This window comes from Girardinichthys multiradiatus, chromosome 15 (assembly GCF_021462225.1).
Source record: "Girardinichthys multiradiatus isolate DD_20200921_A chromosome 15, DD_fGirMul_XY1, whole genome shotgun sequence".
Taxonomy (NCBI): Eukaryota; Metazoa; Chordata; class Actinopteri; order Cyprinodontiformes; family Goodeidae; genus Girardinichthys; species Girardinichthys multiradiatus.
Window position 1 is genome coordinate 36,975,739 of NC_061808.1, and position 16,234 is coordinate 36,991,972.

Consider the following 16,234-nt stretch of genomic DNA (forward strand, 5'->3'; position numbering starts at 1 on the left):
TAAATATTATTTTTCTAAATTTGATAACTAAGTAAACACCATTAAGACCCATTTATCCAGAAAGATTTGGTTCTTATTCAAAATAATATTTCCTTAAATATTTTACTATTTCCTTAATAATATTTCTTTAAATGTTATTTTAATAAATAAAGGCAGCTAATGAGACACCGTTGATAATTGGTCATCCAGAAGGTTGGTTTTATTCAGCAAATCATTCTTTAAAATATTTTTTTATTAAAATTATGTTTTATCTGATCTTGCATTGTGAATGGTTGTTTGTTGGTTCCAAGACTAACTTATTTCCAGAGTCTTCAAGATAATCCTTGGTTCTCAAACATAAACATTTCTTGGTAATGTTGCATCACTATTTAGGTCATGGTTTTCAACCATCTTTGATCAACTTGTTTATTTTGTACATTATTCTTATTCTTTCATTCTGCTTGGTAGTTTAGTTGGGTTGTTTTAGCATAGTAGTTTAGCAAGAGTTAATTGATTGAAATATGTTTGACTTTGAGTTGACTTATTTTTGTTAATAAATTCTTGTATTTGAGAAATTGTGTGAATTCATTCTGTGTGTGTACAGAGTTTTGTTGTTGGCATTATTGCCAAGCTCTGGCAATACTGCCAGTGCTTGGCTCATCCCTTTCAATTTTGTCCTAATACCACCGACTTATTGGGCTGGTATTCACGGGATAACCCTTAACCCTTAATAGACCGAAATATTATTTAATAAAATATTATAGTATTAATATTAAATATTAAGTAATATATTCATATTCATCTTAACAACAAAGGAAATTGTCAAACTCCAGTATATGCACTCAATACTTGGTTGAGCAGGTGACACAGGACCCCAAATCCCTAACTGTGGAAACTTCAATTCAATTGAGTTCAATTCAGTATTTTTATATAACGCCAATTCACAACACATTGTCTCAAGGCACTCAGTGTGAGCGGCCATCTGCAACAACCGACTGGGGGTTTGAGAGAACAGAGTAGAGACACAAAAAGAACACAGAAGCACTGATCCAGTAGTACTTTCTATAGGAAAGAAAAGTGAAACATTAATGGATATAGCTCCTTTAGAAGCTTCATCTAGGAGAGAAAGACAGCTAAGCAGATGAACTCTGAGCCAGTATTTGAAGTCTAGAGTATGAAACAGAGCAAATACAGTTAGTCAAAGTAGAAGCTCAGCCAGTAGCTATGTCTAGGAGAGACAGGGTTAATCACTGAAGGACAGGGCCAGGTGTATCATCTATATAAGGTGAGCATTAAGTTGCTGGCAGCAGCAGTTTGGCCGATGTCCCCCTCCAGGAAGGTGTCACAGCTAAACACAGAGCCAAGTCATATGTAGCGTCAAAAAGAGAAAGAACAGTGAGATAACATAGAGTTAAAAGCTGAAATAACAGCAAAGAACACAAAATTAGAGAGTAGTATGAGAATGTTGTAGAGAGAGTGAAAGTAGTCATTGTGTCCTCCAGCAGTCTAAGCCTATAGCAGCATAACTATAGAGATAGCTCATGATAACCTCAGCCACTCTAGCTATAAGCTTTATCAAAAAGGAAAGCACACTGGACTTCAACCAACATGGATTTTCTGCCGATCCTTTCTTCCGCCAGACTCCTGTCCTTTCTCTCCTTAGTCCAGGTAAGATATTTCTCCAAGATATAGTTTCATGTCCCTGATATGTCTGTGTGTGTTTTTTCTCTCAGACAAGCGACCCCAGCTGCAGTTTGTGCTTCACAGTCTCCCCAAGGCTGTAGCCTTCCCTGTTGTTTGTGCACATCTTTCTACCACATTTCTTCTTCCCAATAAATCTCCATTAATATGTGGGATACCAGACTGTAAACAACCAACTTCTTTAGCCATGACCTATTGTGGCTCACCCACACAATGACATGCAGGTAATTCAAATGACTGAAGGTTATACAAACACAGGTTTCTATTACATCAACGTAATAAAGTTAATCACCCAATTAGGATTTCATCTTAACATATCCTGTTTGTACAGGAAAAACTGCTCTGGCACAGGAAGGCAACCAGCTTTTCCATGTGGCATGCGTGAAATGCCAAGGTAGGACACGTAAAAAAATACCAGTGGAAGCACAAAAAAGCTTGTCAGCGTTATTAATATTTGATTGCCAATAATTAATGCCATTAATTTCCCATTGATTATTAGGAAAAGTATTTAATTAATTAATTAATTAATTTTCAGCGTGACATTTTTCATTTAAATGGAAAAAAAACAGCAATGACCTATTGTGGCCCTCGTTGTGTAGATTATTAATGACTGACTGCTGGACAACTGTCCATCAGGAGTCTTCCTGATGAGTGTGTTGGCCATAACATGGTTTGACATAACAATTCTGTTTTATATTCTTTTTATTGATTTTAAAGTCTTAAATTATACATCTCTCTGTGTGTAATACATATACAGTACAGACCAAAACTTTGGGCACACCTTCTCATTCAAAGAGTTTTCTTTATTTTCATGACTATGAATATTGTAGCTTCACACTGAATGCATCAAAACTATGAATTAACACATGTGGAATTATATACTGAACAAAAAAGTGTGAAACAACGGAAAATATGTCTTATATTCTAGGTTCTTCAAAGTAGCCACCTTTTGCTTTCATTACTGCTACGCACACTCTTGGCATTCTGTTGATGAGCTTCAAGAGGTAGTCACCTCTGGTTTTCACTTCACAGGTGTGCCCTGTCAGGTTTAATAAGTGGGATTTCAAGCCTTATAAATGTGGTTGGGACCATCAGTTGTGTTGTGCAGGAGGTGGATACAGTACACAGCTGATACTCCTACTGAATAGACTGTTAGAATTTATTATGGCAAGAAAAAAGCAGCTAAGTAAAGAAAAATGAGTGGCCATCATTACTTTAAGAAATGAAGGTCAGTCAGTCCGAGCAATTGGGAAAACTTTGAAAGTGTCCCCAAGTGCAGTCGCAAAAACCATCAAGTGCTACAAAGAAACTGGTTCACATGAGGACCGCCCCAGGAAAGGAAGACCAGGAGTCACCTCTGCTGCGGACGATAGGTTCATCCGAGTCACCAGCCTCAGAAATTGCAGGTTAACAGCAGCTCAGATTAGAGAACAGGTCAATGCCACACAGAGTTCTAGCAGCAGACACATCTCTAGAACAACTGTTAAGAGGAGACTGTGTGAATCAGACCTTCATGGTAAAATAGCTGCTAGGAAACCACTGCTGAGGACAGGCAACAAGCAGAAGAGACTTGTTTGGGCTAAAGAACACAAGGAATGGACATTAGAACAGTGGAAATCTGTGCTTTGGTCTGATGAGTCTAAGTTTGAGATCTTTGGTTCCGACCACCGTGTCTTTGTGCGGCGCAGAAGAGGTGAACGGATGGACTCTACATGCCTGGTTCCCACCATGAAGCATGGCGGAGGAGGTGTGATGGTGTGGGGGTGCTTTGCTGGTGACACTGTTGGGGATTTATTCAAAATTGAAGGCATACTGAACCAGCATGGCTACCACAGCATCTTGCAGCGGCATGCTATTCCATCCAGTTTGCGTTCAGTTGGACCATCATTTATTTTTCAACATGACAATGACCCCAAACACACCTCCAGGCTGTGTAAGGGCTATTTGACCAAGAAGGAGAGTGATGGGGTGCTGCGCCAGATGACCTGGCCTCCACAGTCACCGGACCTGAACCCAATCGAGATGGTTTGGGGTGAGCTGGACCCCAGAGTGAAGGCAAAAGGGCCAACAAGTGCCAAGCATCTCTGGGAACTCCTTCAAGACTGTTGGAAAACCATTTCAGGTGACTACCTCTTGAAGTTCATCAACAGAATGCCAAGAGTGTGTGTAGCAGTAATCAAAGCAAAAGGTGGCTACTTTGAAGAACCTAGAATATAAGACATATTTTGAGTTGTTTCACACTTTTTTGTTCAGCATATAATTCCACATGTGTTAATTCATAGTTTTGATGCCTTCAGTGTGAAGCTACAATATTCATAGTCATGAAAATAAAGAAAACTCTTTGAATGAGAAGGAGTGTCCAAAGTGTTGGTCTGTACTGTGCATATTTTTCACTTTTGAATAGAAAGGCTGAAATAAATAAACTTTTTAAAGGGTACTGTGGCTCAGTGAGAAGAGTGGTTGTGTTGCAATCTGAGGGTTGTGGGTTTGATTCCAGCTTCCAGTTTTTGCTTATTATATTAAATTTCCACTTATTTGTGCTTGTGTTTCAGTTTATTTCTGTTCCTTTTTTATAGATGTTTTCTCAAAGTAGTTTAAAAAGTTGTTCTTTGCATATACAGTAACTGTGTATATGATTGTTACCTCTTTATGGAGGACTAAAACAGGTAATGCTTCACCACAGGAGTCACCTAACAGTTAATGTGAAGTCTGGAGAGTCTTTGTCTCCTGGGGGAACTAGACATCTAGTTGCAATCATTGCCCAGTACAGTTTCTACAGCCCCGTCCTCCTCTTAATATAGTATGCTGAGCAGAAATGTCATGATGAACAAAATGTATGGAGGGCTGCATTAGGTAATCAGCATCCAATTGTAAGATGTTGTGCAACATAAAACAAAAAGCCATTATTATAATGGATGTACATCTTGTGAATTGTTTTCTCTATTGTCGGGATCTGGGTTGTTTTTGTGTATTTTGTGCTTGCAACATGTGTTCAGTGTTTCAGATGGTGCTGGAGTTCTCAGGTGTGCTGGGTGACAGGTGCGACTTATTCCATTGATTACTTGGAGGAGTACTTAAGCAGGAGGCTGCCAGCAGTTCAACGCCAGAGTGTTTTGCCTTAAGTGGTAACAAGCTCAGCCAAGACTAAGTCTATGCTTTGTTCTATGTTTCCAAGTAACTTTGTTTATGCTCCTTTGCAGGCTGAAAACCTGAACTTTGGATTTACTTCGCTAATCACTGACTTTGTGTCCGGAAGTTTCTGGACGAACAAGATTACATACGTTCTGAGGACTTTGTCTCCTAACTGTTTCCATCTGAATTCAGACCAAGCTGGCAGTTTCTTGCTTCCTCCGTTTCCTGGACCTAGAGTTAAGTGTACCTTGTCCACCCTCCAACGCAAGTTTCTGCACATTGAACTCTCTCCTCAAATCACCGAGCTCAAACAGCACCAAAGAAATAATCTGAACAATTTCTGTTTCAACAACCTAGACTCCGAATCCCTCTACCCCTGGCGACCTGACCGCACCCACTTAGTAAGCAGTTTACCTGACTATCAGAATTACTTGTTGTTTGCTCTGTCTCATTTAGTTCCCTGTTTTCACCAGTTCTCTTCCCCTGTTTCCATACAGTTGAAGATTCTTCAGTTCTCATTTCCTAATTTATTGTTGGCACAATAAAAACCTAATTTCACTTGATCTATCTCTCCGGAGTGTTCTTCTGTATGTGGGTCCGATCTATTACGAAAAATAATGACATCTATATTCTGTTGAGTGTTTGAGCATTTTTTTTTTTACTCTAAAACTTTATTTGCTGATTAAAAAACTGTCAGTTTTTATTTTGCTCATCTTGAATCTAAAATAAAGATTCTGGAAATGCCAGAGCATGGAGAGGCTCAGTGGGGTTGATTATGTTTTCTAAACTCTCCATTCCCTGCTGTGGTGTGCAGGGCTTTTTCCGTAGAGCTGTAAAGAGATTGCAAGCATCAGTGATGTTTCCTGTATTGCCTAATTCCACATGACTTGGCTGATTTTATGCTGGAGGCATTTTGAAGATAACTTGTTGAAGCTCGTCATCAGACACCAAAGAGTAATATGCATTGAAGGCCATTTGAGGTAAACACTGCCCGAGAGGTATGAACACCTTGATTTCTTGGAACACTGCAGAAAGACACACAAATAGTCACATTAATCATGAATAATTTGAGCTAAATGCATTTAAATAACTGACAGATGTGTATTAGTTTAATGTCTTCAATTCTCTGGTCTTAAACTGTAAATTTTTATGTCTAACATTCCCTCCCAAAATATTAGTGTTGTGAAAAACCAATGAGGATGTATTAATGTCATTTTTATCAGGTAAACACATTTGGAGAAATCTCAATTTCAGACCTCAGCTAAAGGTAAAGTGATTCAGACAGATCTATCACATATAATCATATCTGTTTGTATCAGTTTGCTTTATTACCTCATCTAACCAAAGAATGAGAAATAGCCCTGATTATGTGTTTATCTGCAGAGATGGTCACCTGGCACCCTGCTGATATTAAAGATTTTCATGTTCCTCTTAAAGGATTCTCTTAAAGGTTTAGTTCAATTTATATGCATAAAAAAACAAATGCAACAAGTCTTGTATTGATAATAATATTAATAATTATAAAACAATGTTTAATTTATAATGCTCAGGTTGAAAGATGAGGTGTCAGTCATAAAACCTGGAAAGCAGAAATGTTCTCAGACTCTACAGTCTGTGGCAACTTCAGATTCTCAGGAAGCTCATTCCACAAATGAGAGGCAATGACGAGGAACTGCTACAGTTAGGCATCAAACACATTTGAACATTTGAACAAAAGACAAGGCTTCTTATCCACAATGACACCTTGGGACAGATATTGAAGGAAGTGTTATGCTTAATGGAGTTTAGACGAAAATTCAGAATGAAAGACTCACCTTCACCGCATCCTGTCCGCCTGATTCTCCATCCAATCACCTTCCGATGCCTTGCTTTTAAAGAACCTTCAGCGGTGTTCATCCTCGCTTGTCAGCTGAACTCATCCCTCCTCCACCATCTTCCTTCACATCTACTCCTGGCTTCCTCGTTCCCTGGCCGCCAATCCACCATCAGTGTCGGATTAGGGGGAAGACATCTCTCAATCTAAACCTTTCAAATGTTCATCTTAGCTCATGTCATTCTCAGCATTCATGTCTTCCTCCCAGGTCCGAGCGCCAAAGAAATAACCATGTAATTTCACATCATTAAAACTTTTCTAATTAACATCCCTTTTCCTTGTGAGTCTTTTCAGATTTAAATGGATATTCAGCTCCCATCAGCACCCAGGACATGGAAGTTACTTCTCTCTCTCTCTCTCTCTCTCTCTGCCTCTCTCTCTCTCTGCCTGCCTGCCCGCTAAGACTTAAGCTCTAAGACTTTATTTACACAAAAGGCTAATTTCTCTTAAATATTGTTCACAAAGCTGTCTAAATCTGTGCTAGTGAGCACTACTCCTTTGCTGAGATAATCTACCTCACAGGTGCTTAAGGCTGGCCACAATAAAATGGTATTTTAGTATTTTAAAAACCTTAGTGGGTAAGGTTCATATGGGGGCCATACTGTATATGTTTAACTAGTGTGTTTTTGAATATTATTGCAGAAAGCTCCCTCTCTGTATTCTGTCTGTTTTCTTCAGTCCTTGTTTGATAGTGTTTAAAATAAAAGTGATTACTTCAGAGAATATCAGTTCTGAACTTTCATGCTTCAGTAACAGATGTCACATGGAGCCTGGCTCATTCATTTCATGAAATTAACAATGGTTAAATTCACAGATCTTTAGTGGTCTGCCACTGGTATTCAAATACCTGTTAAGTAATATTTATTTTTTATTCAACCTGTTTAATAATTGAAAATGATAGGTTGCAGTGGTTTTAGGGCAGCCTCAGGCAAAGGATAACAGTTGTTGGTTAGTGCTGTGGGATACCTTGAGTGCCCTCTGCCTTGGAAAATATGTGCCAACTTGGCTCTGAGTGTTTTCACTCCAAGCTCAGAGGTGTTTCAGTTTGAGAATCTCAATCCACCTTTAACTTTTACACTTCTCAACAACACCAGAAGGCAATGAGGCCTCAGCTGAGAGCTGAAGTGAGAAAATTTCATTCATACAGGCTGTAATAATGATGTTTGGACGTAAATTCAATCCAGAAGACTCCCTGCTACCTCAGCCGGTCCAATGGCTCCTCCATGTGTCTCCACCCATCTAATCAGCGTCAAGTCCACACCTTCTCTTCAGCCAATCATCTCCAAGGCTTTGCTTTAAAGATCCTCATTGGCAAGATTCTCTCGCTCTTCCGCTGAGCTTTGACCCACCTCCTCCCCATTTCCTCCTTCTGGACTCACAACAACCCAATCCTTCAGGCCTTCACTCCTCTACCAGTCGGATCCCGGGGGGAAGACATCTCTAATTTAATCCTAACAAAACTCATTCAAGCCCTCATCATTCGCAACGTTCAGGTCTACCCCGGGGTCTGAGCACCAAAGAAATGTATATAAAAATAAACTAAATTATAATTAAACAGAGGTCCAGTAGGAACATAAGCTAAGCATATGCAGAACATGCAGAAACAAAATTAATATCAGTGAGACACAGACCTTTTCTGTGTTCTATTGAACGTTACTTTAAAATTGCAAAGCAACCGCATTATACTGATTGCAGCCAATGATTAAATTAGATTCCAGTTGATCCAGATTTCAGGAAATCACCACCCTGTGATGCATAACATATTGAATATATCAGAGAAAAAATGCCTTTATCTACATGTTTTCAATATGTTGATATACTGCCACATCAAAAATCAGGAACAGGGGAAGCAAGATAACAGAGGAAGATAACAGGGAAAGAAATAATTTGTGTTTGGTGATTCTGCAATAATTCAGAGGCTTGCACTATCTGACATTTTGCATCTAATATAGCAGTCAAACAGGGATATGGAGATGAATGGTTTTTAACTGTGATAAATTGATTAGGAACGCACACGCTTGACGAATGGTTTACCTGTTGGACTCCACAAGGAAAATGGATCACGACCCATTTAGAAAACAAAAGCTTTGCTTTTCAACGTTCAGGTGTATCCTTTGGGGAAATATTAGGGGATATTTACAGATGCAAGAAACCAGACTCTTTATGCGTAATCTGTCTCCTGTCTTGAAGAAAAATTGAGGTGATTTCTGCAAAAGTGTCGTGTATCCTAAAAACAGAGCTGGTGCTTCATCAAACATTTAACCTGCATAAAGAGAACATCAGTGTGTACTGGTTATGTTCATGTTCATTATCTAAAAAGGGTTTTTGTATGCACTTTTTACATGCTGCACATCATATAGGAGGAATACATACTGTGGTTTCCAAATTAGCTAGGGCAGTAACAAGATTTAGCAATATTAAAATGACCCAATAATGCAGGGAAAATAAGTATTGAACACACCAAGATTTTTCTCTCTGCACTGTATATGTATTTATATGTGCGGACATGAAATTCACACAGCATGTCGGTAACAGCTCAAGTAATCTACACATAAAATACATCAAATCAAATAAGCCAGTAAACACTGTGTAGTAAACGGGACTAATGAAGGGAATAATTATAAATGAACAACAAATGAACAACAAAAGGCAAAAAAGCCAAGAAACCCACTGAAGTGTCAGTAAATAGAAAGCCTTCCTAATATTGGCTGGTTTTGTCTTAAGTCAAGACCTACAGTATAAAGATTTTCTTATTACCAATGTTGTGACTATGAATCTGAATATATTATTTAATATTAATACTTTAATATTTTATCAAATAATATTTTGGTCTGTTAAAGGTTGTCCTGTGAATACCAGCCCAGTAAGGCGATGGTATTAGGACAAAATAGAAAGGTGTGAGACGAGCTCTGACATTACTGAACAGCATAAACTCTGCACACACATGGAATGAATTCACACAATTTCTTAAAATACAAGAATTTATTAACAAAAATAAGTCAACTCAAAGTCAAACATATTTCAATCAACAAACTCTTTACAATGTTAAAACAACCCAACTAAACTACCAAGCAGAATTAAAGACTAACGAAGACTAATGGGCTATGTACAAAATAAACAAGTTGATGAGAGATTGAAAATCATGACCAAAAGAGTGATGCAACATTACCATGCAATGTTTATGTTTGAGAACCAAGGATTATCTTGAAGAATCTCGAAATGAAGTTAAGTTAGTCGTGGAACCAACTTAAGCAATAATCAGCAAACGTTTAGACAACCATTCACAATGCAAGATCAGGCAAAATATTATTTTAATAAAATAATGTTTTAAATAATGATCTGCTGAATAAAACCAACCTTCTGGATGACCATTTCTCAACGGTGTCTAATTAGCTGCCTTTATTTATTAAAATAATATTTAAATAAATATTATTAAGGGAGTATTTTGGAAAAGAGCCAAATTTTTCTGGAGAAATGGGGCTTAGTGGTGTTTACTAGTTATCTAATTTAGTAAAATTATGTTTAGGGACTATTATTCACTAGCTTGAAAACTAACAACCTTTCTGTTAAATACTCTATAGTAGCAAGCACATGTCCTTACCTGTTAGCCGTTGATCTAACAAAAGAAGCTGATAACTTAGCACCAGAATCAAACACATATCTTTAAAATACCAGGGTTAATAAAAGGGTTAAAATGCATAAGCGCGGACAGCGCGCTATGGCTGATTTTCTGTGTTTAAAATCACCCTTTAAATAAAGTTTGTCTTAACCTTAAAAACACACAGACAAAGAACACAAAACTGAACATGTGTGCTGCAGATATTCCGCTAGCACCAAGATAGCTGAGTTCAACACAAACAAAACCAAACTTCATAAAATGAAAAAAGTTTAGATCATTTCAATCTAAATCACTTCTATATTATTCTGCTCTGCCCAAACCTAACCTCTGACCATGCTGAGGAGTTGTCCGGGTGACGACAAAGTTTGAAGAAAGTATCCACAGTGAACAATGGTTAGCTACAGCTAACCTCCTTAGCTGCAGAGGGGTTTGAAGGTGCGGCTCGTTGTGTGAACAAAAGGGGTTAGCTTCCAGCTAACCTCCGTAGCTGTGGATGAAAGACGGCTCGTTGTGTCCGCCAACCACACTGCACGTTAACACGGTGATGCGACCTCCATTGTTTGTCCTCCTTTCAGGCAAGGAAACCACTTCACTCGGCTTGTAGAGACAGCGTCTCTGCAGGGACTTCTCTGGGACACCATTGGCTTCTGCAGGCCTCAGAGAGAGAATGTCAAACCAGGCGTGTACCTTAATTCCTGTTTTTATGAATGAATACTGGGTACACAAACAGTTATTCACTCCTACTTAACTTGTGCATATGATCGCGTGATCTTATGACACTCTTGGATCCAGTTGAAGAGTCATGTCTTTTTGCCAGCAAAGAGATATCAGCTCGCTGCCTCTCTGATCCCGGTCCCACAAAGAGGAACAGTGGAAGAGGTCAGCTTTTTGGAGAGGGGGTGCTCTTATTCAGAGAGTGGCATCATGGGAAGTCTGCTGCTACCCCCCTTTCCTCAGTTGCTGGAAGTCAGTTAAATGCAATTTATTTTGAAAGTTCCAGGAAAGTGTGTACCGGAGTTTAAATGTTGTTTCCATGGCTGGGTCCCAACAGGAAGCTCCTCCTAATTTGGCTTGTTGTTTTCAGCTACATTTTCTAATAAAGACCTATAAGGGCACCTGATTAAAACAATAAAGTATTTTTCCCCACTAACTTTAAATCTTAATAGTGACAGGGCAATAAGATACAAATGGTCAGTAAGCATTGCGATAAGGCGGGCTAGTTCAAGAATGAATCAATTCTTTCGAACTGCCCCTTACCATAAATGATAGGACTAGAGTCTAAGTTAGTGAGAGCCAATCGTTGCTTTTTACTACTTTGCTTGCTTATAATGCTGCTTTTTGAATTTAATAAAATTTTAAATTGTTATAATATTTAGGCGATTAAATACGAAAACCGAAAGGGGGGTGAGTATGAGCATAAATTGCGCATGCTCATTGCTCAATGTTTGTTTTCGTCACCTGTCATGCTGGCAAGGTGTTTGGCCCTGTGTGCGATGCTGACACATGCACTGGGAGTGAGGAGGAGGACAGTCTCAGTGTTTTGATATTTTATACTTAATTTTATGGAAAATATATACATAAAGAAATGTGTTTGCATGATCATACTATGGTTCTATTTTGCACCGTTTGAATACAAATATTAAGATTATGTAATACAGATGATTCACACTTGCCAGGTTTCCCAAAAATGTATATATTTAACACTTTATTAAAGGTAAAATATGCAAATTTTCAAAAATGGATAATTTCAACGGCTCTCTTGGGCAGCTTGGTTCTTTTCAAAGAGCCATACGTCCCATCAGCATTTCCTGATTTCTGAAAGAGTCTGGACAGCGGATGATTATCCATTGCTTGAAATCTAAAATACTTGCACTGATAAAACCTAAACTGAGAATTTAAACATTGAACAGAGATTAGTTAAAGTGTGATTCATCGTTCGTTCGTTTGTTCGTCGTCTTCCGCTTATCCAGGACCGGGTCGCGGGGGCAGCAGACTCAGCAGAGACGCCCAGACGTCCCTCTCTCCAGACACCTCCTCCAGCTCCTCCAGGGGGAGCCCAAGGCGTTCCCAGGCCAGCCGAGAGACATAGTCCCTCCAGCGTGTCCTGGGCCGTCCCCCTGGGCCTCCGAAGACGCAGGGATACAACCCTCTCATCCACTGGGGTAAACCCCAACGCGAGACGGCTGAGCTGGGGGGCAACAAGCAAACCCACACCAGCTCGCCGCCTCTCCCCGTGGGCCACTCCAGAGTAGAAGAGAGTCCAACCCCTCTCAAGGAGATGGGTTCCAGAGCCCACGCTGTGCGTGGAAGCGAGCCCGACTATTTCTAGTCGATATCTCTCGACCTCCCGCACAAGCTCAGGCTCCTTCCCCCCCAGCAAGGTGACATTCCACGTCCCTAGAGCCAGCCTAAGCATCCGGGGATCGGGCCGCTGAGGTCTCCACCTTCGTCCGCCAAGTGTGATTCAAGATTTATTAAATTCCTCGAGTCTTTGTGTAGACACAAGAGTGGAACATTTTCAAAGCTTTTTTGCCCTATTGGACCACAAAAAAGAATTTAAAATTATTTTTTAATAAATAAATTGGACAAATAAATTGGACTTTATGACCAAACATGCTGCTAAAATGTCCTCTTGTCCTGTTATTGTGAATGATCAGTGCATTTTCTATTCTGTTGTTAGAATCTATTCTCATGTAGTGAGCTGGATGCATGGTTACACCCCTACTCTTAACCACTAGTAAAGACTCTACCCTATTTTGCATGAGTAGCAACTGAAAAACCTAATTTAGTCATAGATCTACTGTTGTAGTCTCTAGGACAAAGTATATTTAAAGAATTTGCATTTTGTTGCAGGCTGTGGACCAAAGTTTTCAGTGTTAAGCATTCAGTCTATTGTGCACAAACAGGATGTAAAATGACAGGATGAAGGAAGGTACACACAGATAATTAAACAGGAAAATTAGAAAAACAAGGTGTTACATGTACTGCACAAAGAATGGATCAGGTCTCGCAACTGTTTTGCCCCAGGCCTGCCTAGTTCAGTTTGCCTAGTTCAGCACACTTGAAGAGACAGTTCAATGGGAATAACTTCCAATAATGTGTTTATTCCCATAGCTTTAGGGAATGTTTCCCAGCTGTGAGACTGTGCTCTGGATCAATTGTTTGCTATATCAACAACTTTGGGAAATTTAACTTATTAAAAACTACTTTCACAGCCTTATGTCAAGGCAGACCCAGTAAACTCAGCCTTCAGTCATTTTAGAAAGGCACTGAATGCATTAATTACAGGTCCTTCTCAAAATATTAGCATATTGTGATAAAGTTCATTATTTTCCATAATGTCATGATGAAAATTTAACATTCATATATTTTAGATTCATTGCACACTAACTGAAATATTTCAGGTCTTTTATTGTCTTAATACGGATGATTTTGGCATACAGCTCATGAAAACCCAAAATTCCTATCTCACAAAATTAGCATATTTCATCCGACCAATAAAAGAAAAGTGTTTTTAATACAAAAAACGTCAACCTTCAAATAATCATGTACAGTAATGCATTCAATACTTGGTCGGGAATCCTTTTGCAGAAATAACTGCTTCAATGCGGCATGGCATGGAGGCAATCAGCCTGTGGCACTGCTGAGGTCTTATGGAGGCCCAGGATGCTTCGATAGCGGCCTTTAGCTCATCCAGAGTGTTGGGTCTTGACTCTCTCAACGTTCTCTTCACAATATCCCACAGATTCTCTATGGGGTTCAGGTCAGGAGAGTTGGCAGGCCAATTGAGCACAGTGATACCATGGTCAGTAAACCATTTACCAGTGGTTTTGGCACTGTGAGCAGGTGCCAGGTCGTGCTGAAAAATGAAATATTCATCTCCATAAAGCTTTTCAGCAGATGGAAGCATGAAGTGCTCCAAAATCTCCTGATAGCTAGCTGCATTGACCCTGCCCTTGATAAAACACAGTGGACCAACACCAGCAGCTGACACGGCACCCCAGACCATCACTGACTGTGGGTACTTGACACTGGACTTCTGGCATTTTGGCATTTCCTTCTCCCCAGTCTTCCTCCAGACTCTGGCACCTTGATTTCCGAATGACATGCAGAATTTGCTTTCAACCGAAAAAAGTACTTTGGACCACTGAGCAACAGTCCAGTGCTGCTTCTCTGTAGCCCAGGTCAGGCGCTTCTGCCGCTGTTTCTGGTTCAAAAGTGGCTTGACCTGGGGAATGCGGCACCTGTAGCCCATTTCCTGCACACGCCTGTGCACGGTGGCTCTGGATGTTTCTACTCCAGACTCAGTCCACTGCTTCCGCAGGTCCCCCAAGGTCTGGAATCGGCCCTTCTCCACAATCTTCCTCAGGGTCCGGTCACCTCTTCTCGTTGTGCAGCGTTTTCTGCCACACTTTTTCCTTCCCACAGACTTCCCACTGAGGTGCCTTGATACAGCACTCTGGGAACAGCCTATTCGTTCAGAAATTTCTTTCTGTGTCTTACCCTCTTGCTTGAGGGTGTCAATAGTGGCCTTCTGGACAGCAGTCAGGTCGGCAGTCTTACCCATGATTCGGGTTTTGAGTGATGAACCAGGCTGGGAGTCTTAAAGGCCTCAGGAATCTTTTGCAGGTGTTTAGAGTTAACTCGTTGATTCAGATGATTAGGTTCATAGCTCGTTTAGAGACCCTTTTAATGATATGCTAATTTTGTGAGATAGGAATTTTGGGTTTTCATGAGCTGTATGCCAAAATCATCCATTTTAAGACAATAAAAGACCTGAAATATTTCAGTTAGTGTGCAATGAATCTAAAATATATGAATGTTAAATTTTCATCATGACATTATGAAAAATAATGAACTTTATCACAATATGCTAATATTTTGAGAAGGACCTGTATGTTGCTGCCTTCTTCATCCACACTGATTGCTCAGCTTGCAGCTCCTCCAGCAGAGGACAGTTGGCTATGAATCAAAATAAAAGAGGTCACAGATATTTTAGTTTATTTTATGGCTGTGGGAAAAACTACTTTCAAATGAAAACAAACGTTGCATTTTAATATTTCAAGGTGGCGCTGTGCACACGTAATTATATTGAGACCATTTTTTATCAGATGGACTGCATGGTGGAGAAGTTGGCAGCACCGTTGCCTTGCAGCCAGGGTTCAAATCCCAGCCTGGGGTCATTCTGCACAGTGTTTGCATTTTCTTCCTGTGCATGTGTGGGTTCTCTCTGAGTATTCCGGCTTCCTCCCGCAGTCCAAAAACATGACTGATGGATTTATTGGTCTCTCTAAATTGTCCTTGGGTATGAATATCCCTGTGTGTCTCTGTGTTGCCCTGTAATGGACTGGCAACCTGTCCAGGTGTACCCTGCTTCTCGTCCAATGATGGCTGGAGATAGGTACCACCTGAATACACTCAAAGGCCACTTTATTAGGGACAACCTGCTATTACTGGGTTGGGCCTCATTTTGCCTTCAAAACAGCTAAATGTTCTTTGCACCAAATTCTGGCCCGGCCATCTAAATGTTGCAGCTGATTTCGAGACTTACCAGACCAGGCAACAGTTTTCCAGACTTTTGTTGTCCGGGGTAGGTGAGGCTGTTCTCAGCTGCCAGGGGTGGCACCCAGTGTGGACTGCTGCTGTAGCCCATCTGTTTCAAGGTTCGACCTGCCGTACATTCAGAGATGGTACTCTCTGAACGTACAGCTGCAGTCTCCTTGCTATCATCTGAAACCAGTCTGTTTATTCTCCTCTGACATCAGCAAGGCTAGCAGGATATTTATCCCTTTCAGACTATTCTCTGTATACCTGAGATGGTTGTGGGTGAAAATCCCAGTAGATCCCCAATCCCTTCATGTTGAAATTCACCTAAATCCCCTTTCTTCTTCATTTTGACCATCGGCCATATCTGGATATGCCTAAATGCT